We start from the raw sequence: 23,153 nt of genomic DNA, 5'->3' as shown, positions 1-23,153 counted from the left end.
CATTGAAGAGAAGAATCGATGCCTCCTTTCCAAGGCCCATAGCATTCTTTGAAGGTCAGTCTCTTTTTCCGAAGCTCTGGTGTCACGTGGGCCCACTGGGCACATGGTAATGTGTCCCAAGAGATGTCTTGGAAGCCTTGAAGGAATGGAGCCCTGTCACGCTTGGGGTATGTCTCTTTGTTTGGAAGTGCTCTACAAGGGTGCTGAAAAGCACCCTCTTCCACAGGGCTTCGTTCCTTCGTGAAGGCTGCCCTCCCAGGCTAGTGTGCTCTGTTTGCCTCCATCGAAATTCTCTCCCCCTACCTCTTGCCGTAGAAGGATTATTGATTATGTGTTTTGACACCATATGTAAGGAAGTTGCACGAAAATTAGAACTTTACAGTTGTGTTTCAAGAAAAATAAACAGGCCAGGGTAGAGGATGTAGGGCAAACAAATGGCACACCCTATAAAAATTAAGTAAGCCCGTATCTGGACGGAATCTAGGGGAACGTTCAAGGATCAGGGGTCAAGTTCGAAACTTCCCAAATCCGGAAAAGAGACAGAAAAATATCTTTCCTGGAGAGTGGAATTCATCCGATTTGTCTAAGTGGTCTTGGAAACATTGTGTCCGTGAAGGGGGTTGCCAGGACCACCTCGAATTTGGAGTTTCTGATCTCAGGATGTCAAACCAACCCACATGACCACGTGTTCTCAGTGCTTAGTTTGACCTAGGCTAGGGTAGCCAAGAGTCCTACAAGTGACCGGTGCAAATTCAAGGACAACAACCAAGAGTCACGAAAGCACTCACACCTCACCCTAGAGAACATACAGCGATTAAAGAAATACAAACTAATCCCTTGGAATGAAGGAGAACGGACTGATAAGCATGTCTAAGGGAGATAGCTGAGAAAGACCATGACGAGTATACTATGTAAAAGAAAAAGAGGACCCAGAAAATGGAAGGTGAACAGAAATCACACCTGAATTATCCACAATGAAAGATGATGTCCGTCTTTAGACAGACTCTGCTGGAACGTTTGAAAGTCAGAGAAATTCACAAGCCAAAAAACGGCAGCGAAGGTCAAGCATGGGCTAACTGGGAAGGGTGAGTTATGAGACTGCTCTAAGCAGGCTCTGAAACCTGTATCCAGGAAGCATGCTGGACCTCAGAGAAACAATTATGACAAATCCTCTGACATCACAATGGACCCGAAAAACAACCTAGCCTCATCTACACAGTGCTAGAGTTGGGCTCACTAGTATATTTAACTCCCATTGCACTCAACTGCACGTTGCCACTGAACATGTAAGTGGCCGGCCGGTGGTGCAGTGGTGAGGTCCGCACCTTCTGGGTCTGTGGCCCAGTATGGGCTGGGTGGAATCCTCGGTTTGGGCCTCCTCACCACTGCTTCAGTTGTTCTGGTGCAGGCGTCCGAGGTAGAGTAGAGGCAGATGGGAAGGGACGTTGGACAGGGCCAGACTTCCACAGCAAATACAGGAGCATTGCCAGCAGATGTGAGCACAGCAATGCACTTGTGCCAAAACAAAACCAATTAAAAGTTGCAAAGAATAGAAAAACTGAAGCTAAGGAAAAAAAAAACAAAAAAACAAGAGCTTGCCATTACGAAGAATAGGATCTCTGTGAATAACCTTAGCAAAACAGGTGAATTCTATGTTAATTCAAAAACTAGCAAACCTTTGGGGAAAGAAACTCAAGAAGACACAAGAAAAAAAAAGATACCGAGGGATCTAGGAATGGAAGGATTAACACACTTGAAAGGTTCATACCGCAGTAAGGAATCTCTGGATTCCATGCAATCCCAGTCAAAGTTGCAGCAGTATTTGCCACAGAGAAGAAGAGAGAATCCTAAAGTTTCTAGCCAGCAACACGAGACCCTGACTAGGCAAAGGAATCCTCAGGAAAACGAACAAAGCGGCACGTGTCACAATTTCTGATTTCAACATAGAGGACGAAGCGCTAGGTACCGAAACGGCACAGTCTGGGCCCCAAAACAGGCATGAAGACCCATGCAAAACAATTGAGAGCCCAGAGCCCAACTCAAACTTACATGGACAGCCCATTTTGGACCAGGGAGCCAAGTGGAGACAGCGGAGGAAGGAGAGTCTCTACAATAAACGGTGCTGGGAAGCCTGCACAGCCACATGGAACACAACGAGAGTACACCATGATGTTACACCTGGCACACACACCACCTGAAGTGGATTAAAGCCTTGAATGGCAGACTTGAAACCGTGAACCTTGTAGGAGAAGACCTAGGCAGAGTGCTCTTTGCCATCTGTCTGAGCCGCCTATTTGGAAGAAGCATGTCTGACTGGGCAAGGGCAACAAAGGAAACAAGAAACAAACGGGACCACATCAAATGCACACACTTCTGCCCACTCAAGGAAACCATCAACTGAATACTAAGACACCACAACAATTGGGAGAGGATGTTTGCAAACCACACATCGGACAAGGGGTGAAAAGCCCAAAGATACAATCAACTCGCACGTCTCCACAAGAAAAAAAACAAGCCAATGAAAACCTGGTCAAAAGATGGAAGCAGAGATTTCTCCGAAGAAGACAGAAAGAGGGCCAGTAGGTGCATGAAAACTTGTTCACCATCATTAAGTCTCAGGAAAATGCAAATCCAAACTGCAAGGCCATGGCAGCTCACTGTGGTCAGCATGGCTAGAAGGAAGCAGACAGGAAATAACAAGTGTCAGAGAGGAGGTGGAGAGAAGGGAAGCCTCCTGCACTGCTGGTGGGAGTGTAACCCGGTGCAGCCACGATGCCAAAGGTGTGGAACTGCCTCAGAAGTTTAAGTATCCATGTCCCGTATGACCCAGCTATTAATCTGCCGCTTGCTTATCCAAAACAGTCAGAAAGACTACCGCATAAAGACATGTGCATGGCTGTGTTCACCACAGTCTTACTCCTGATCTCCAAGACTTGGAAAGCACCCTGGTGTCCAGCAAGGGATGATTGGAGAAGGAAGATGGGCTATAGCCACACAATGGTATACCACTCAGCCGGAACAAATGATGCAATCCAGCCATTTGTGACCACCAGAATGGCTGTGAGGGTTTTAGGGGAAGTGTAACAAGCCCCAGTGAGAAATTCAAATACCATAGAATCTCACTTACAAGGAGAAGAAAAAGCAAGCACTAACCAACAGGTGGCACTGAACATTTGTATGCGGGCTCCCAGAGGCAAAGAGGGGCGGTGACGGAGGGTGAAAGAGAAGATTAGGCACAAGTGTGTGGTGAGGGCCTGTGATTAGTCTTACACTGGTGAAGATGATGTAAGCTACACAGAAGTCTAAAGCAATGAGGATGTGAATCTGGAAGTTATAGTACGTTCTAATGCAGGGTCATGGCTATAAATTCACCTCAAATCAAAAATCCAAAAAGGGGTCCAGAATGATGTCATAAAGCTTTGGGGGCGGAAAGAGTTTACGGAAGGTGAACTTCCAAGGATGGAAAATCACCTCCAAATGCTTACAGATGCTACAGAAAGGCAGACCATTCCAAATAGGTGAAGAGGAATACTACGAAGAGAACATGATCAGTCCTAAACCCATGAACGAACGGAAAATGTTACCGTCCATGATGTTATTACTAATCACCTTCACGAATAATCCAAACAGGCCCACGTCTTCCCAAGTTCAGGCAAAAGGTTGGTCCAAAAGTACAATTCAGGGCCGGCCCTGTGGTGGAGCAGGTAAGTGCCCACATTCCGCTTGGGCGGCCCGGGCCTCACTGTTTCACATTACGAGTGCATATCACATTAGTAGTGTTAGGAAATATAGATTTCATGGTATGGTGCGGGCAGAGATCATAAATAAGCAGCAATTGTGAGGATACGCTATCAATACGCACAAGAAAAGGAACCATAAGAATATTACAATCTATGGAAGTATCTGGTACACTTCCCAAAGGCAGAAGGAAGGAAATCTTGTGACCTGCCAAGGTGGAATTGGCAGAGTGCCACGAGATGACACCATCATTGTGCATCAGAACATTCCCTGGGCAACTTCAACTTGTGAGGGAGTCCAGGACTTTTTCTGGGTAAGGTCCACCCATTTTGCCATCTACCCAAGATATAAGAGATAAAACCCAGGATAATCTTACAGGAGTGACGCCAGTGTCTAGAGAGAATGTAGGAGCCCTTTCGAAGTTCAAGGAGAAAGATAGAAACTGACAACAATTGCAGAAAAAGGAAAACTATCCTACCTAGACAGGGTGAGGAGTCAGACTGGTCTGAGATGGCTGTGAAACTCTGTGTGCACGGAGGTTGTCAGGACAACTTCGAATTTTGAGGTCGCTTATGACATCACGGTGAACATGTCCCCCAGGGTGGCCGCATGGTTACAGTCTGAGGATTGGCCTAGGCTAGGCTATTAAAGGGACAGATACCCAGAAACAGGTTTGGCAAACAGAAAGCAGGCACAGAAACTAGAAGAGATAAAACAGAGTCTGATGCAAGGGATAAGAAAGGAACCCTAGGCCACAAGTGAGAATAGAGGGACAGGCACGGAGAGGAGAACATTGTCATCTATTCAAGTCTATGGGGAGGTCATGCTGATTCAAGCTTGCAACTTCATTGGAAACAAGTGGCCGGACTTGGGGTTCATCACACCTACAGTGCCCTTGTGCCTTAAGCATAATGCAAAGTCAAGAAAGATGTCTTGAGGACATTGAAGAGAAGAATCGATGCCTCCTTTCCAAGGCCCATAGCATTCTTTGAAGGTCAGTCTCTTTTTCCGAAGCTCTGGTGTCACGTGGGCCCACTGGGCACATGGTAATGTGTCCCAAGAGATGTCTTGGAAGCCTTGAAGGAATGGAGCCCTGTCACGCTTGGGGTATGTCTCTTTGTTTGGAAGTGCTCTACAAGGGTGCTGAAAAGCACCCTCTTCCACAGGGCTTCGTTCCTTCGTGAAGGCTGCCCTCCCAGGCTAGTGTGCTCTGTTTGCCTCCATCGAAATTCTCTCCCCCTACCTCTTGCCGTAGAAGGATTATTGATTATGTGTTTTGACACCATATGTAAGGAAGTTGCACGAAAATTAGAACTTTACAGTTGTGTTTCAAGAAAAATAAACAGGCCAGGGTAGAGGATGTAGGGCAAACAAATGGCACACCCTATAAAAATTAAGTAAGCCCGTATCTGGACGGAATCTAGGGGAACGTTCAAGGATCAGGGGTCAAGTTCGAAACTTCCCAAATCCGGAAAAGAGACAGAAAAATATCTTTCCTGGAGAGTGGAATTCATCCGATTTGTCTAAGTGGTCTTGGAAACATTGTGTCCGTGAAGGGGGTTGCCAGGACCACCTCGAATTTGGAGTTTCTGATCTCAGGATGTCAAACCAACCCACATGACCACGTGTTCTCAGTGCTTAGTTTGACCTAGGCTAGGATAGCCAAGAGTCCTACAAGTGACCGGTGCAAATTCAAGGACAACAACCAAGAGTCACGAAAGCACTCACACCTCACCCTAGAGAACATACAGCGATTAAAGAAATACAAACTAATCCCTTGGAATGAAGGAGAACGGACTGATAAGCATGTCTAAGGGAGATAGCTGAGAAAGACCATGACGAGTATACTATGGAAAAGAAAAAGAGGACCCAGAAAATGGAAGGTGAACAGAAATCACACCTGAATTATCCACAATGAAAGATGATGTCCGTCTTTAGACAGACTCTGCTGGAACGTTTGAAAGTCAGAGAAATTCACAAGCCAAAAAACGGCAGCGAAGGTCAAGCATGGGCTAACTGGGAAGGGTGAGTTATGAGACTGCTCTAAGCAGGCTCTGAAACCTGTATCCAGGAAGCATGCTGGACCTCAGAGACACAATTATGACAAATCCTCTGACATCACAATGGACCCGAAAAACAACCTAGCCTCATCTACACAGTGCTAGAGTTGGGCTCACTAGTATATTTAACTCCCATTGCACTCAACTGCACGTTGCCACTGAACATGTAAGTGGCCGGCCGGTGGTGCAGTGGTGAGGTCCGCACCTTCTGGGTCTGTGGCCCAGTATGGGCTGGGTGGAATCCTCGGTTTGGGCCTCCTCACCACTGCTTCAGTTGTTCTGGTGCAGGCGTCCGAGGTAGAGTAGAGGCAGATGGGAAGGGACGTTGGACAGGGCCAGACTTCCACAGCAAATACAGGAGCATTGCCAGCAGATGTGAGCACAGCAATGCACTTGTGCCAAAACAAAACCAATTAAAAGTTGCAAAGAATAGAAAAACTGAAGCTAAGGAAAAAAAAAACAAAAAAACAGGAGCTTGCCATTACGAAGAATAGGATCTCTGTGAATAACCTTAGCAAAACAGGTGAATTCTATGTTAATTCAAAAACTAGCAAACCTTTGGGGAAAGAAACTCAAGAAGACACAAGAAAAAAAAAGATACCGAGGGATCTAGGAATGGAAGGATTAACACACTTGAAAGGTTCATACCGCAGTAAGGAATCTCTGGATTCCATGCAATCCCAGTCAAAGTTGCAGCAGTATTTGCCACAGAGAAGAAGAGAGAATCCTAAAGTTTCTAGCCAGCAACACGAGACCCTGACTAGGCAAAGGAATCCTCAGGAAAACGAACAAAGCGGCACGTGTCACAATTTCTGATTTCAACATAGAGGACGAAGCGCTAGGTACCGAAACGGCACAGTCTGGGCCCCAAAACAGGCATGAAGACCCATGCAAAACAATTGAGAGCCCAGAGCCCAACTCAAACTTACATGGACAGCCCATTTTGGACCAGGGAGCCAAGTGGAGACAGCGGAGGAAGGAGAGTCTCTACAATAAACGGTGCTGGGAAGCCTGCACAGCCACATGGAACACAACGAGAGTACACCATGATGTTACACCTGGCACACACACCACCTGAAGTGGATTAAAGCCTTGAATGGCAGACTTGAAACCGTGAACCTTGTAGGAGAAGACCTAGGCAGAGTGCTCTTTGCCATCTGTCTGAGCCGCCTATTTGGAAGAAGCATGTCTGACTGGGCAAGGGCAACAAAGGAAACAAGAAACAAACGGGACCACATCAAATGCACACACTTCTGCCCACTCAAGGAAACCATCAACTGAATACTAAGACACCACAACAATTGGGAGAGGATGTTTGCAAACCACACATCGGACAAGGGCTGAAAAGCCCAAAGATACAATCAACTCGCACGTCTCCACAAGAAAAAAAACAAGCCAATGAAAACCTGGTCAAAAGATGGAAGCAGAGATTTCTCCGAAGAAGACAGAAAGAGGGCCAGTAGGTGCATGAAAACTTGTTCACCATCATTAAGTCTCAGGAAAATGCAAATCCAAACTGCAAGGCCATGGCAGCTCACTGTGGTCAGCATGGCTAGAAGGAAGCAGACAGGAAATAACAAGTGTCAGAGAGGAGGTGGAGAGAAGGGAAGCCTCCTGCACTGCTGGTGGGAGTGTAACCCGGTGCAGCCACGATGCCAAAGGTGTGGAACTGCCTCAGAAGTTTAAGTATCCATGTCCCATATGACCCAGCTATTAATCTGCCGCTTGCTTATCCAAAACAGTCAGAAAGACTACCGCATAAAGACATGTGCATGGCTGTGTTCACCACAGTCTTACTCCTGATCTCCAAGACTTGTAAAGCACCCTGGTGTCCAGCAAGGGATGATTGGAGAAGGAAGATGGGCTATAGCCACACAATGGTATACCACTCAGCCGGAACAAATGATGCAATCCAGCCATTTGTGACCACCAGAATGGCTGTGAGGGTTTTAGGGGAAGTGTAACAAGCCCCAGTGAGAAATTCAAATACCATAGAATCTCACTTACAAGGAGAAGAAAAAGCAAGCACTAACCAACAGGTGGCACTGAACATTTGTATGCGGGCTCCCAGAGGCAAAGAGGGGCGGTGACGGAGGGTGAAAGAGAAGATTAGGCACAAGTGTGTGGTGAGGGCCTGTGATTAGTCTTACACTGGTGAAGATGATGTAAGCTACACAGAAGTCTAAAGCAATGAGGATGTGAATCTGGAAGTTATAGTACGTTCTAATGCAGGGTCATGGCTATAAATTCACCTCAAATCAAAAATCCAAAACGGGGTCCAGAATGATGTCATAAAGCTTTGGGGGCGGAAAGAGTTTACGGAAGGTGAACTTCCAAGGATGGAAAATCACCTCCAAATGCTTACAGATGCTACAGAAAGGCAGACCATTCCAAATAGGTGAAGAGGAATACTACGAAGAGAACATGATCAGTCCTAAACCCATGAACGAACGGAAAATGTTACCGTCCATGATGTTATTACTAATCACCTTCACGAATAATCCAAACAGGCCCACGTCTTCCCAAGTTCAGGCAAAAGGTTGGTCCAAAAGTACAATTCAGGGCCGGCCCTGTGGTGGAGCAGGTAAGTGCCCACATTCCGCTTGGGCGGCCCGGGCCTCACTGTTTCACATTACGAGTGCATATCACATTAGTAGTGTTAGGAAATATAGATTTCATGGTATGGTGCGGGCAGAGATCATAAATAAGCAGCAATTGTGAGGATACGCTATCAATACGCACAAGAAAAGGAACCATAAGAATATTACAATCTATGGAAGTATCTGGTACACTTCCCAAAGGCAGAAGGAAGGAAATCTTGTGACCTGCCAAGGTGGAATTGGCAGAGTGCCACGAGATGACACCATCATTGTGCATCAGAACATTCCCTGGGCAACTTCAACTTGTGAGGGAGTCCAGGACTTTTTCTGGGTAAGGTCCACCCATTTTGCCATCTACCCAAGATATAAGAGATAAAACCCAGGATAATCTTACAGGAGTGACGCCAGTGTCTAGAGAGAATGTAGGAGCCCTTTCGAAGTTCAAGGAGAAAGATAGAAACTGACAACAATTGCAGAAAAAGGAAAACTATCCTACCTAGACAGGGTGAGGAGTCAGACTGGTCTGAGATGGCTGTGAAACTCTGTGTGCACGGAGGTTGTCAGGACAACTTCGAATTTTGAGGTCGCTTATGACATCACGGTGAACATGTCCCCCAGGGTGGCCGCATGGTTACAGTCTGAGGATTGGCCTAGGCTAGGCTATTAAAGGGACAGATACCCAGAAACAGGTTTGGCAAACAGAAAGCAGGCACAGAAACTAGAAGAGATAAAACAGAGTCTGATGCAAGGGATAAGAAAGGAACCCTAGGCCACAAGTGAGAATAGAGGGACAGGCACGGAGAGGAGAACATTGTCATCTATTCAAGTCTATGGGGAGGTCATGCTGATTCAAGCTTGCAACTTCATTGGAAACAAGTGGCCGGACTTGGGGTTCATCACACCTACAGTGCCCTTGTGCCTTAAGCATAATGCAAAGTCAAGAAAGATGTCTTGAGGACATTGAAGAGAAGAATCGATGCCTCCTTTCCAAGGCCCATAGCATTCTTTGAAGGTCAGTCTCTTTTTCCGAAGCTCTGGTGTCACGTGGGCCCACTGGGCACATGGTAATGTGTCCCAAGAGATGTCTTGGAAGCCTTGAAGGAATGGAGCCCTGTCACGCTTGGGGTATGTCTCTTTGTTTGGAAGTGCTCTACAAGGGTGCTGAAAAGCACCCTCTTCCACAGGGCTTCGTTCCTTCGTGAAGGCTGCCCTCCCAGGCTAGTGTGCTCTGTTTGCCTCCATCGAAATTCTCTCCCCCTACCTCTTGCCGTAGAAGGATTATTGATTATGTGTTTTGACACCATATGTAAGGAAGTTGCACGAAAATTAGAACTTTACAGTTGTGTTTCAAGAAAAATAAACAGGCCAGGGTAGAGGATGTAGGGCAAACAAATGGCACACCCTATAAAAATTAAGTAAGCCCGTATCTGGACGGAATCTAGGGGAACGTTCAAGGATCAGGGGTCAAGTTCGAAACTTCCCAAATCCGGAAAAGAGACAGAAAAATATCTTTCCTGGAGAGTGGAATTCATCCGATTTGTCTAAGTGGTCTTGGAAACATTGTGTCCGTGAAGGGGGTTGCCAGGACCACCTCGAATTTGGAGTTTCTGATCTCAGGATGTCAAACCAACCCACATGACCACGTGTTCTCAGTGCTTAGTTTGACCTAGGCTAGGGTAGCCAAGAGTCCTACAAGTGACCGGTGCAAATTCAAGGACAACAACCAAGAGTCACGAAAGCACTCACACCTCACCCTAGAGAACATACAGCGATTAAAGAAATACAAACTAATCCCTTGGAATGAAGGAGAACGGACTGATAAGCATGTCTAAGGGAGATAGCTGAGAAAGACCATGACGAGTATACTATGGAAAAGAAAAAGAGGACCCAGAAAATGGAAGGTGAACAGAAATCACACCTGAATTATCCACAATGAAAGATGATGTCCGTCTTTAGACAGACTCTGCTGGAACGTTTGAAAGTCAGAGAAATTCACAAGCCAAAAAACGGCAGCGAAGGTCAAGCATGGGCTAACTGGGAAGGGTGAGTTATGAGACTGCTCTAAGCAGGCTCTGAAACCTGTATCCAGGAAGCATGCTGGACCTCAGAGACACAATTATGACAAATCCTCTGACATCACAATGGACCCGAAAAACAACCTAGCCTCATCTACACAGTGCTAGAGTTGGGCTCACTAGTATATTTAACTCCCATTGCACTCAACTGCACGTTGCCACTGAACATGTAAGTGGCCGGCCGGTGGTGCAGTGGTGAGGTCCGCACCTTCTGGGTCTGTGGCCCAGTATGGGCTGGGTGGAATCCTCGGTTTGGGCCTCCTCACCACTGCTTCAGTTGTTCTGGTGCAGGCGTCCGAGGTAGAGTAGAGGCAGATGGGAAGGGACGTTGGACAGGGCCAGACTTCCACAGCAAATACAGGAGCATTGCCAGCAGATGTGAGCACAGCAATGCACTTGTGCCAAAACAAAACCAATTAAAAGTTGCAAAGAATAGAAAAACTGAAGCTAAGGAAAAAAAAAACAAAAAAACAGGAGCTTGCCATTACGAAGAATAGGATCTCTGTGAATAACCTTAGCAAAACAGGTGAATTCTATGTTAATTCAAAAACTAGCAAACCTTTGGGGAAAGAAACTCAAGAAGACACAAGAAAAAAAAAGATACCGAGGGATCTAGGAATGGAAGGATTAACACACTTGAAAGGTTCATACCGCAGTAAGGAATCTCTGGATTCCATGCAATCCCAGTCAAAGTTGCAGCAGTATTTGCCACAGAGAAGAAGAGAGAATCCTAAAGTTTCTAGCCAGCAACACGAGACCCTGACTAGGCAAAGGAATCCTCAGGAAAACGAACAAAGCGGCACGTGTCACAATTTCTGATTTCAACATAGAGGACGAAGCGCTAGGTACCGAAACGGCACAGTCTGGGCCCCAAAACAGGCATGAAGACCCATGCAAAACAATTGAGAGCCCAGAGCCCAACTCAAACTTACATGGACAGCCCATTTTGGACCAGGGAGCCAAGTGGAGACAGCGGAGGAAGGAGAGTCTCTACAATAAACGGTGCTGGGAAGCCTGCACAGCCACATGGAACACAACGAGAGTACACCATGATGTTACACCTGGCACACACACCACCTGAAGTGGATTAAAGCCTTGAATGGCAGACTTGAAACCGTGAACCTTGTAGGAGAAGACCTAGGCAGAGTGCTCTTTGCCATCTGTCTGAGCCGCCTATTTGGAAGAAGCATGTCTGACTGGGCAAGGGCAACAAAGGAAACAAGAAACAAACGGGACCACATCAAATGCACACACTTCTGCCCACTCAAGGAAACCATCAACTGAATACTAAGACACCACAACAATTGGGAGAGGATGTTTGCAAACCACACATCGGACAAGGGCTGAAAAGCCCAAAGATACAATCAACTCGCACGTCTCCACAAGAAAAAAAACAAGCCAATGAAAACCTGGTCAAAAGATGGAAGCAGAGATTTCTCCGAAGAAGACAGAAAGAGGGCCAGTAGGTGCATGAAAACTTGTTCACCATCATTAAGTCTCAGGAAAATGCAAATCCAAACTGCAAGGCCATGGCAGCTCACTGTGGTCAGCATGGCTAGAAGGAAGCAGACAGGAAATAACAAGTGTCAGAGAGGAGGTGGAGAGAAGGGAAGCCTCCTGCACTGCTGGTGGGAGTGTAACCCGGTGCAGCCACGATGCCAAAGGTGTGGAACTGCCTCAGAAGTTTAAGTATCCATGTCCCGTATGACCCAGCTATTAATCTGCCGCTTGCTTATCCAAAACAGTCAGAAAGACTACCGCATAAAGACATGTGCATGGCTGTGTTCACCACAGTCTTACTCCTGATCTCCAAGACTTGGAAAGCACCCTGGTGTCCAGCAAGGGATGATTGGAGAAGGAAGATGGGCTATAGCCACACAATGGTATACCACTCAGCCGGAACAAATGATGCAATCCAGCCATTTGTGACCACCAGAATGGCTGTGAGGGTTTTAGGGGAAGTGTAACAAGCCCCAGTGAGAAATTCAAATACCATAGAATCTCACTTACAAGGAGAAGAAAAAGCAAGCACTAACCAACAGGTGGCACTGAACATTTGTATGCGGGCTCCCAGAGGCAAAGAGGGGCGGTGACGGAGGGTGAAAGAGAAGATTAGGCACAAGTGTGTGGTGAGGGCCTGTGATTAGTCTTACACTGGTGAAGATGATGTAAGCTACACAGAAGTCTAAAGCAATGAGGATGTGAATCTGGAAGTTATAGTACGTTCTAATGCAGGGTCATGGCTATAAATTCACCTCAAATCAAAAATCCAAAAAGGGGTCCAGAATGATGTCATAAAGCTTTGGGGGCGGAAAGAGTTTACGGAAGGTGAACTTCCAAGGATGGAAAATCACCTCCAAATGCTTACAGATGCTACAGAAAGGCAGACCATTCCAAATAGGTGAAGAGGAATACTACGAAGAGAACATGATCAGTCCTAAACCCATGAACGAACGGAAAATGTTACCGTCCATGATGTTATTACTAATCACCTTCACGAATAATCCAAACAGGCCCACGTCTTCCCAAGTTCAGGCAAAAGGTTGGTCCAAAAGTACAATTCAGGGCCGGCCCTGTGGTGGAGCAGGTAAGTGCCCACATTCCGCTTGGGCGGCCCGGGCCTCACTGTTTCACATTACGAGTGCATATCACATTAGTAGTGTTAGGAAATATAGATTTCATGGTATGGTGCGGGCAGAGATCATAAATAAGCAGCAATTGTGAGGATACGCTATCAATACGCACAAGAAAAGGAACCATAAGAATATTACAATCTATGGAAGTATCTGGTACACTTCCCAAAGGCAGAAGGAAGGAAATCTTGTGACCTGCCAAGGTGGAATTGGCAGAGTGCCACGAGATGACACCATCATTGTGCATCAGAACATTCCCTGGGCAACTTCAACTTGTGAGGGAGTCCAGGACTTTTTCTGGGTAAGGTCCACCCATTTTGCCATCTACCCAAGATATAAGAGATAAAACCCAGGATAATCTTACAGGAGTGACGCCAGTGTCTAGAGAGAATGTAGGAGCCCTTTCGAAGTTCAAGGAGAAAGATAGAAACTGACAACAATTGCAGAAAAAGGAAAACTATCCTACCTAGACAGGGTGAGGAGTCAGACTGGTCTGAGATGGCTGTGAAACTCTGTGTGCACGGAGGTTGTCAGGACAACTTCGAATTTTGAGGTCGCTTATGACATCACGGTGAACATGTCCCCCAGGGTGGCCGCATGGTTACAGTCTGAGGATTGGCCTAGGCTAGGCTATTAAAGGGACAGATACCCAGAAACAGGTTTGGCAAACAGAAAGCAGGCACAGAAACTAGAAGAGATAAAACAGAGTCTGATGCAAGGGATAAGAAAGGAACCCTAGGCCACAAGTGAGAATAGAGGGACAGGCACGGAGAGGAGAACATTGTCATCTATTCAAGTCTATGGGGAGGTCATGCTGATTCAAGCTTGCAACTTCATTGGAAACAAGTGGCCGGACTTGGGGTTCATCACACCTACAGTGCCCTTGTGCCTTAAGCATAATGCAAAGTCAAGAAAGATGTCTTGAGGACATTGAAGAGAAGAATCGATGCCTCCTTTCCAAGGCCCATAGCATTCTTTGAAGGTCAGTCTCTTTTTCCGAAGCTCTGGTGTCACGTGGGCCCACTGGGCACATGGTAATGTGTCCCAAGAGATGTCTTGGAAGCCTTGAAGGAATGGAGCCCTGTCACGCTTGGGGTATGTCTCTTTGTTTGGAAGTGCTCTACAAGGGTGCTGAAAAGCACCCTCTTCCACAGGGCTTCGTTCCTTCGTGAAGGCTGCCCTCCCAGGCTAGTGTGCTCTGTTTGCCTCCATCGAAATTCTCTCCCCCTACCTCTTGCCGTAGAAGGATTATTGATTATGTGTTTTGACACCATATGTAAGGAAGTTGCATGAAAATTAGAACTTTACAGTTGTGTTTCAAGAAAAATAAACAGGCCAGGGTAGAGGATGTAGGGCAAACAAATGGCACACCCTATAAAAATTAAGTAAGCCCGTATCTGGACGGAATCTAGGGGAACGTTCAAGGATCAGGGGTCAAGTTCGAAACTTCCCAAATCCGGAAAAGAGACAGAAAAATATCTTTCCTGGAGAGTGGAATTCATCCGATTTGTCTAAGTGGTCTTGGAAACATTGTGTCCGTGAAGGGGGTTGCCAGGACCACCTCGAATTTGGAGTTTCTGATCTCAGGATGTCAAACCAACCCACATGACCACGTGTTCTCAGTGCTTAGTTTGACCTAGGCTAGGGTAGCCAAGAGTCCTACAAGTGACCGGTGCAAATTCAAGGACAACAACCAAGAGTCACGAAAGCACTCACACCTCACCCTAGAGAACATACAGCGATTAACGAAATACAAACTAATCCCTTGGAATGAAGGAGAACGGACTGATAAGCATGTCTAAGGGAGATAGCTGAGAAAGACCATGACGAGTATACTATGGAAAAGAAAAAGAGGACCCAGAAAATGGAAGGTGAACAGAAATCACACCTGAATTATCCACAATGAAAGATGATGTCCGTCTTTAGACAGACTCTGCTGGAACGTTTGAAAGTCAGAGAAATTCACAAGCCAAAAAACGGCAGCGAAGGTCAAGCATGGGCTAACTGGGAAGGGTGAGTTATGAGACTGCTCTAAGCAGGCTCTGAAACCTGTATCCAGGAAGCATGCTGGACCTCAGAGACACAATTATGACAAATCCTCTGACATCACAATGGACCTGAAAAACAACCTAGCCTCATCTACACAGTGCTAGAGTTGGGCTCACTAGTATATTTAACTCCCATTGCACTCAACTGCACGTTGCCACTGAACATGTAAGTGGCCGGCCGGTGGTGCAGTGGTGAGGTCCGCACCTTCTGGGTCTGTGGCCCAGTATGGGCTGGGTGGAATCCTCGGTTTGGGCCTCCTCACCACTGCTTCAGTTGTTCTGGTGCAGGCGTCCGAGGTAGAGTAGAGGCAGATGGGAAGGGACGTTGGACAGGGCCGGACTTCCACAGCAAATACAGGAGCATTGCCAGCAGATGTGAGCACAGCAATGCACTTGTGCCAAAACAAAACCAATTAAAAGTTGCAAAGAACAGAAAAACTGAAGCTAAGAAAAAAAAAAAACAAAAAAACAGGAGCTTGCCATTACGAAGAATAGGATCTCTGTGAATAACCTTAGCAAAACAGGTGAATTCTATGTTAATTCAAAAACTAGCAAACCTTTGGGGAAAGAAACTCAAGAAGACACAAGAAAAAAAAAGATATCGAGGGATCTAGGAATGGAAGGATTAACACACTTGAAAGGTTCATACCGCAGTAAGGAATCTCTGGATTCCATGCAATCCCAGTCAAAGTTGCAGCAGTATTTGCCACAGAGAAGAAGAGAGAATCCTAAAGTTTCTAGCCAGCAACACGAGACCCTGACTAGGCAAAGGAATCCTCAGGAAAACGAACAAAGCGGCACGTGTCACAATTTCTGATTTCAACATAGAGGACGAAGCGCTAGGTACCGAAACGGCACAGTCTGGGCCCCAACACAGGCATGAAGACCCATGCAAAACAATTGAGAGCCAAGAGCCCAACTCAAACTTACATGGACAGCCCATTTTGGACCAGGGAGCCAAGTGGAGACAGCGGAGAAAGGAGAGTCTGTACAATAAACGGTGCTGGGAAGCCTGCACAGCCACATGGAACACAACGAGAGTACACCATGATGTTACACCTGGCACACACACCACCTGAAATGGATTAAAGCCTTGAATGGCAGACTTGAAACCGTGAACCTTGTAGGAGAAGACCTAGGCAGAGTGCTCTTTGCCATCTGTCTGAGCCGCCTATTTGGAAGAAGCATGTCTGACTGGGCAAGGGCAACAAAGGAAACAAGAAACAAACGGGACCACATCAAATGCACACACTTCTGCCCACTCAAGGAAACCATCAACTGAATACTAAGACACCACAACAATTGGGAGAGGATGTTTGCAAACCACACATCGGACAAGGGGTGAAAAGCCCAAAGATACAATCAACTCGCACGTCTCCACAAGAAAAAAAACAAGCCAATGAAAACCTGGTCAAAAGATGGAAGCAGAGATTTCTCCGAAGAAGACAGAAAGAGGGCCAGTAGGTGCATGAAAACTTGTTCACCATCATTAAGTCTCAGGAAAATGCAAATCCAAACTGCAAGGCCATGGCAGCTCACTGTGGTCAGCATGGCTAGAAGGAAGCAGACAGGAAATAACAAGTGTCAGAGAGGAGGTGGAGAGAAGGGAAGCCTCCTGCACTGCTGGTGGGAGTGTAACCCGGTGCAGCCACGATGCCAAAGGTGTGGAACTGCCTCAGAAATTTAAGTATCCATGTCCCGTATGACCCAGCCATTAATCTGCCGCTTGCTTATCCAAAACAGTCAGAAAGACTACCGCATAAAGACATGTGCATGGCTGTGTTCACCACAGTCTTACTCCTGATATCCAAGACTTGGAAAGCACCCTGGTGTCCAGCAAGGGATGATTGGAGAAGGAAGATGGGCTATAGCCACACAATGGTATACCACTCAGCCGGAACAAATGATGCAATCCAGCCATTTGTGACCACCAGAATGGCTGTGAGGGTTTTAGGGGAAGTGTAACAAGCCCCAGTGAGAAATTCAAATACCATAGAATCTCACTTACAAGGAGAAGAAAAAGCAAGCACTAAGCAACAGGTGGCACTGAACATTTGTATGCGGGCTCCCAGAGGCAAAGAGGGGCGGTGACGGAGGGTGAAAGAGAAGATTAGGCACAAGTGTGTGGTGAGGGCCTGTGATTAGTCTTACACTGGTGAAGATGATGTAAGCTACACAGAAGTCTAAAGCAATGAGGATGTGAATCTGGAAGTTATAGTACGTTCTAATGCAGGGTCATGGCTATAAATTCACCTCAAATCAAAAATCCAAAAAGGGGTCCAGAATGATGTCATAAAGCTTTGGGGGCGGAAAGAGTTTACGGAAGGTGAACTTCCAAGGATGGAAAATCACCTCCAAATGCTTACAGATGCTACAGAAAGGCAGACCATTCCAAATAGGTGAAGAGGAATACTACGAAGAGAACATGATCAGTCCTAAACCCATGAACGAACGGAAAATGTTACCGTCCATGATGTTATTACTAATCACCTTCACGAATAATCCAAACAGGCCCACGTCTTCCCAAGTTCAGGCAAAAGGTTGGTCCAAAAGTACAATTCAGGGCCGGCCCTGTGGTGGAGCAGGTAAGTGCCCACATTCCGCTTGGGCGGCCCGGGCCTCACTGTTTCACATTACGAGTGCATATCACATTAGTAGTGTTAGGAAATATAGATTTCATGGTATGGTGCGGGCAGAGATCATAAATAAGCAGCAATTGTGAGGATACGCTATCAATACGCACAAGAAAAGGAACCATAAGAATATTACAATCTATGGAAGTATCTGGTACACTTCCCAAAGGCAGAAGGAAGGAAATCTTGTGACCTGCCAAGGTGGAATTGGCAGAGTGCCACGAGATGACACCATCATTGTGCATCAGAACATTCCCTGGGCAACTTCAACTTGTGAGGGAGTCCAGGACTTTTTCTGGGTAAGGTCCACCCATTTTGCCATCTACCCAAGATATAAGAGATAAAACCCAGGATAATCTTACAGGAGTGAAACCAGTGTCTAGAGAGAATGTAGGAGCCCTTTCGAAGTTCAAGGAGAAAGATAGAAACTGACAACAATTGCAGAAAAAGGAAAACTATCCTACCTAGACAGGGTGAGGAGTCAGACTGGTCTGAGATGGCTGTGAAACTCTGTGTGCACGGAGGTTGTCAGGACAACTTCGAATTTTGAGGTCGCTTATGACATCACGGTGAACATGTCCCCCAGGGTGGCCGCATGGTTACAGTCTGAGGATTGGCCTAGGCTAGGCTATTAAAGGGACAGATACCCAGAAACAGGTTTGGCAAACAGAAAGCAGGCACAGAAACTAGAAGAGATAAAACAGAGTCTGATGCAAGGGATAAGAAAGGAACCCTAGGCCACAAGTGAGAATAGAGGGACAGGCACGGAGAGGAGAACATTGTCATCTATTCAAGTCTATGGGGAGGTCATGCTGATTCAAGCTTGCAACTTCATTGGAAACAAGTGGCCGGACTTGGGGTTCATCACACCTACAGTGCCCTTGTGCCTTAAGCATAATGCAAAGTCAAGAAAGATGTCTTGAGGACATTGAAGAGAAGAATCGATGCCTCCTTTCCAAGGCCCATAGCATTCTTTGAAGGTCAGTCTCTTTTTCCGAAGCTCTGGTGTCACGTGGGCCCACTGGGCACATGGTAATGTGTCCCAAGAGATGTCTTGGAAGCCTTGAAGGAATGGAGCCCTGTCACGCTTGGGGTATGTCTCTTTGTTTGGAAGTGCTCTACAAGGGTGCTGAAAAGCACCCTCTTCCACAGGGCTTCGTTCCTTCGTGAAGGCTGCCCTCCCAGGCTAGTGTGCTCTGTTTGCCTCCATCGAAATTCTCTCCCCCTACCTCTTGCCGTAGAAGGATTATTGATTATGTGTTTTGACACCATATGGAAGGAAGTTGCACGAAAATTAGAACTTTACAGTTGTGTTTCAAGAAAAATAAACAGGCCAGGGTAGAGGATGTAGGGCAAACAAATGGCACACCCTATAAAAATTAAGTAAGCCCGTATCTGGACGGAATCTAGGGGAACGTTCAAGGATCAGGGGTCAAGTTCGAAACTTCCCAAATCCGGAAAAGAGACAGAAAAATATCTTTCCTGGAGAGTGGAATTCATCCGATTTGTCTAAGTGGTCTTGGAAACATTGTGTCCGTGAAGGGGGTTGCCAGGACCACCTCGAATTTGGAGTTTCTGATCTCAGGATGTCAAACCAACCCACATGACCACGTGTTCTCAGTGCTTAGTTTGACCTAGGCTAGGGTAGCCAAGAGTCCTACAAGTGACCGGTGCAAATTCAAGGACAACAACCAAGAGTCACGAAAGCACTCACACCTCACCCTAGAGAACATACAGCGATTAACGAAATACAAACTAATCCCTTGGAATGAAGGAGAACGGACTGATAAGCATGTCTAAGGGAGATAGCTGAGAAAGACCATGACGAGTATACTATGGAAAAGAAAAAGAGGACCCAGAAAATGGAAGGTGAACAGAAATCACACCTGAATTATCCACAATGAAAGATGATGTCCGTCTTTAGACAGACTCTGCTGGAACGTTTGAAAGTCAGAGAAATTCACAAGCCAAAAAACGGCAGCGAAGGTCAAGCATGGGCTAACTGGGAAGGGTGAGTTATGAGACTGCTCAAAGCAGGCTCTGAAACCTGTATCCAGGAAGCATGCTGGACCTCAGAGACACAATTATGACAAATCCTCTGACATCACAATGGACCCGAAAAACAACCTAGCCTCATCTACACAGTGCTAGAGTTGGGCTCACTAGTATATTTAACTCCCATTGCACTCAACTGCACGTTGCCACTGAACATGTAAGTGGCCGGCCGGTGGTGCAGTGGTGAGGTCCGCACCTTCTGGGTCTGTGGCCCAGTATGGGCTGGGTGGAATCCTCGGTTTGGGCCTCCTCACCACTGCTTCAGTTGTTCTGGTGCAGGCGTCCGAGGTAGAGTAGAGGCAGATGGGAAGGGACGTTGGACAGGGCCAGACTTCCACAGCAAATACAGGAGCATTGCCAGCAGATGTGAGCACAGCAATGCACTTGTGCCAAAACAAAACCAATTAAAAGTTGCAAAGAACAGAAAAACTGAAGCTAAGAAAAAAAAAAAACAAAAAAACAGGAGCTTGCCATTACGAAGAATAGGATCTCTGTGAATAACCTTAGCAAAACAGGTGAATTCTATGTTAATTCAAAAACTAGCAAACCTTTGGGGAAAGAAACTCAAGAAGACACAAGAAAAAAAAAGATATCGAGGGATCTAGGAATGGAAGGATTAACACACTTGAAAGGTTCATACCGCAGTAAGGAATCTCTGGATTCCATGCAATCCCAGTCAAAGTTGCAGCAGTATTTGCCACAGAGAAGAAGAGAGAATCCTAAAGTTTCTAGCCAGCAACACGAGACCCTGACTAGGCAAAGGAATCCTCAGGAAAACGAACAAAGCGGCACGTGTCACAATTTCTGATTTCAACATAGAGGACGAAGCGCTAGGTACCGAAACGGCACAGTCTGGGCCCCAACACAGGCATGAAGACCCATGCAAAACAATTGAGAGCCAAGAGCCCAACTCAAACTTACATGGACAGCCCATTTTGGACCAGGGAGCCAAGTGGAGACAGCGGAGAAAGGAGAGTCTGTACAATAAACGGTGCTGGGAAGCCTGCACAGCCACATGGAACACAACGAGAGTACACCATGATGTTACACCTGGCACACACACCACCTGAAATGGATTAAAGCCTTGAATGGCAGACTTGAAACCGTGAACCTTGTAGGAGAAGACCTAGGCAGAGTGCTCTTTGCCATCTGTCTGAGCCGCCTATTTGGAAGAAGCATGTCTGACTGGGCAAGGGCAACAAAGGAAACAAGAAACAAACGGGACCACATCAAATGCACACACTTCTGCCCACTCAAGGAAACCATCAACTGAATACTAAGACACCACAACAATTGGGAGAGGATGTTTGCAAACCACACATCGGACAAGGGGTGAAAAGCCCAAAGATACAATCAACTCGCACGTCTCCACAAGAAAAAAAACAAGCCAATGAAAACCTGGTCAAAAGATGGAAGCAGAGATTTCTCCGAAGAAGACAGAAAGAGGGCCAGTAGGTGCATGAAAACTTGTTCACCATCATTAAGTCTCAGGAAAATGCAAATCCAAACTGCAAGGCCATGGCAGCTCACTGTGGTCAGCATGGCTAGAAGGAAGCAGACAGGAAATAACAAGTGTCAGAGAGGAGGTGGAGAGAAGGGAAGCCTCCTGCACTGCTGGTGGGAGTGTAACCCGGTGCAGCCACGATGCCAAAGGTGTGGAACTGCCTCAGAAATTTAAGTATCCATGTCCCGTATGACCCAGCCATTAATCTGCCGCTTGCTTATCCAAAACAGTCAGAAAGACTACCGCATAAAGACATGTGCATGGCTGTGTTCACCACAGTCTTACTCCTGATCTCCAAGACTTGGAAAGCACCCTGGTGTCCAGCAAGGGATGATTGGAGAAGGAAGATGGGCTATAGCCACACAATGGTATACCACTCAGCCGGAACAAATGATGCAATCCAGCCATTTGTGACCACCAGAATGGCTGTGAGGGTTTTAGGGGAAGTGTAACAAGCCCCAGTGAGAAATTCAAATACCATAGAATCTCACTTACAAGGAGAAGAAAAAGCAAGCACTAACCAACAGGTGGCACTGAACATTTGTATGCGGGCTCCCAGAGGCAAAGAGGGGCGGTGACGGAGGGTGAAAGAGAAGATTAGGCACAAGTGTGTGGTGAGGGCCTGTGATTAGTCTTACACTGGTGAAGATGATGTAAGCTACACAGAAGTCTAAAGCAATGAGGATGTGAATCTGGAAGTTATAGTACGTTCTAATGCAGGGTCATGGCTATAAATTCACCTCAAATCAAAAATCCAAAAAGGGGTCCAGAATGATGTCATAAAGCTTTGGGGGCGGAAAGAGTTTACGGAAGGTGAACTTCCAAGGATGGAAAATCACCTCCAAATGCTTACAGATGCTACAGAAAGGCAGACCATTCCAAATAGGTGAAGAGGAATACTACGAAGAGAACATGATCAGTCCTAAACCCATGAACGAACGGAAAATGTTACCGTCCATGATGTTATTACTAATCACCTTCACGAATAATCCAAACAGGCCCACGTCTTCCCAAGTTCAGGCAAAAGGTTGGTCCAAAAGTACAATTCAGGGCCGGCCCTGTGGTGGAGCAGGTAAGTGCCCACATTCCGCTTGGGCGGCCCGGGCCTCACTGTTTCACATTACGAGTGCATATCACATTAGTAGTGTTAGGAAATATAGATTTCATGGTATGGTGCGGGCAGAGATCATAAATAAGCAGCAATTGTGAGGATACGCTATCAATACGCACAAGAAAAGGAACCATAAGAATATTACAATCTATGGAAGTATCTGGTACACTTCCCAAAGGCAGAAGGAAGGAAATCTTGTGACCTGCCAAGGTGGAATTGGCAGAGTGCCACGAGATGACACCATCATTGTGCATCAGAACATTCCCTGGGCAACTTCAACTTGTGAGGGAGTCCAGGACTTTTTCTGGGTAAGGTCCACCCATTTTGCCATCTACCCAAGATATAAGAGATAAAACCCAGGATAATCTTACAGGAGTGAAACCAGTGTCTAGAGAGAATGTAGGAGCCCTTTCGAAGTTCAAGGAGAAAGATAGAAACTGACAACAATTGCAGAAAAAGGAAAACTATCCTACCTAGACAGGGTGAGGAGTCAGACTGGTCTGAGATGGCTGTGAAACTCTGTGTGCACGGAGGTTGTCAGGACAACTTCGAATTTTGAGGTCGCTTATGACATCACGGTGAACATGTCCCCCAGGGTGGCCGCATGGTTACAGTCTGAGGATTGGCCTAGGCTAGGCTATTAAAGGGACAGATACCCAGAAACAGGTTTGGCAAACAGAAAGCAGGCACAGAAAC

This window comes from Equus asinus, chromosome 23, assembly GCF_041296235.1.
Source record: "Equus asinus isolate D_3611 breed Donkey chromosome 23, EquAss-T2T_v2, whole genome shotgun sequence".
NCBI lineage: Eukaryota > Metazoa > Chordata > Mammalia > Perissodactyla > Equidae > Equus > Equus asinus.
This window is presented reverse-complemented; position numbering follows the sequence as displayed.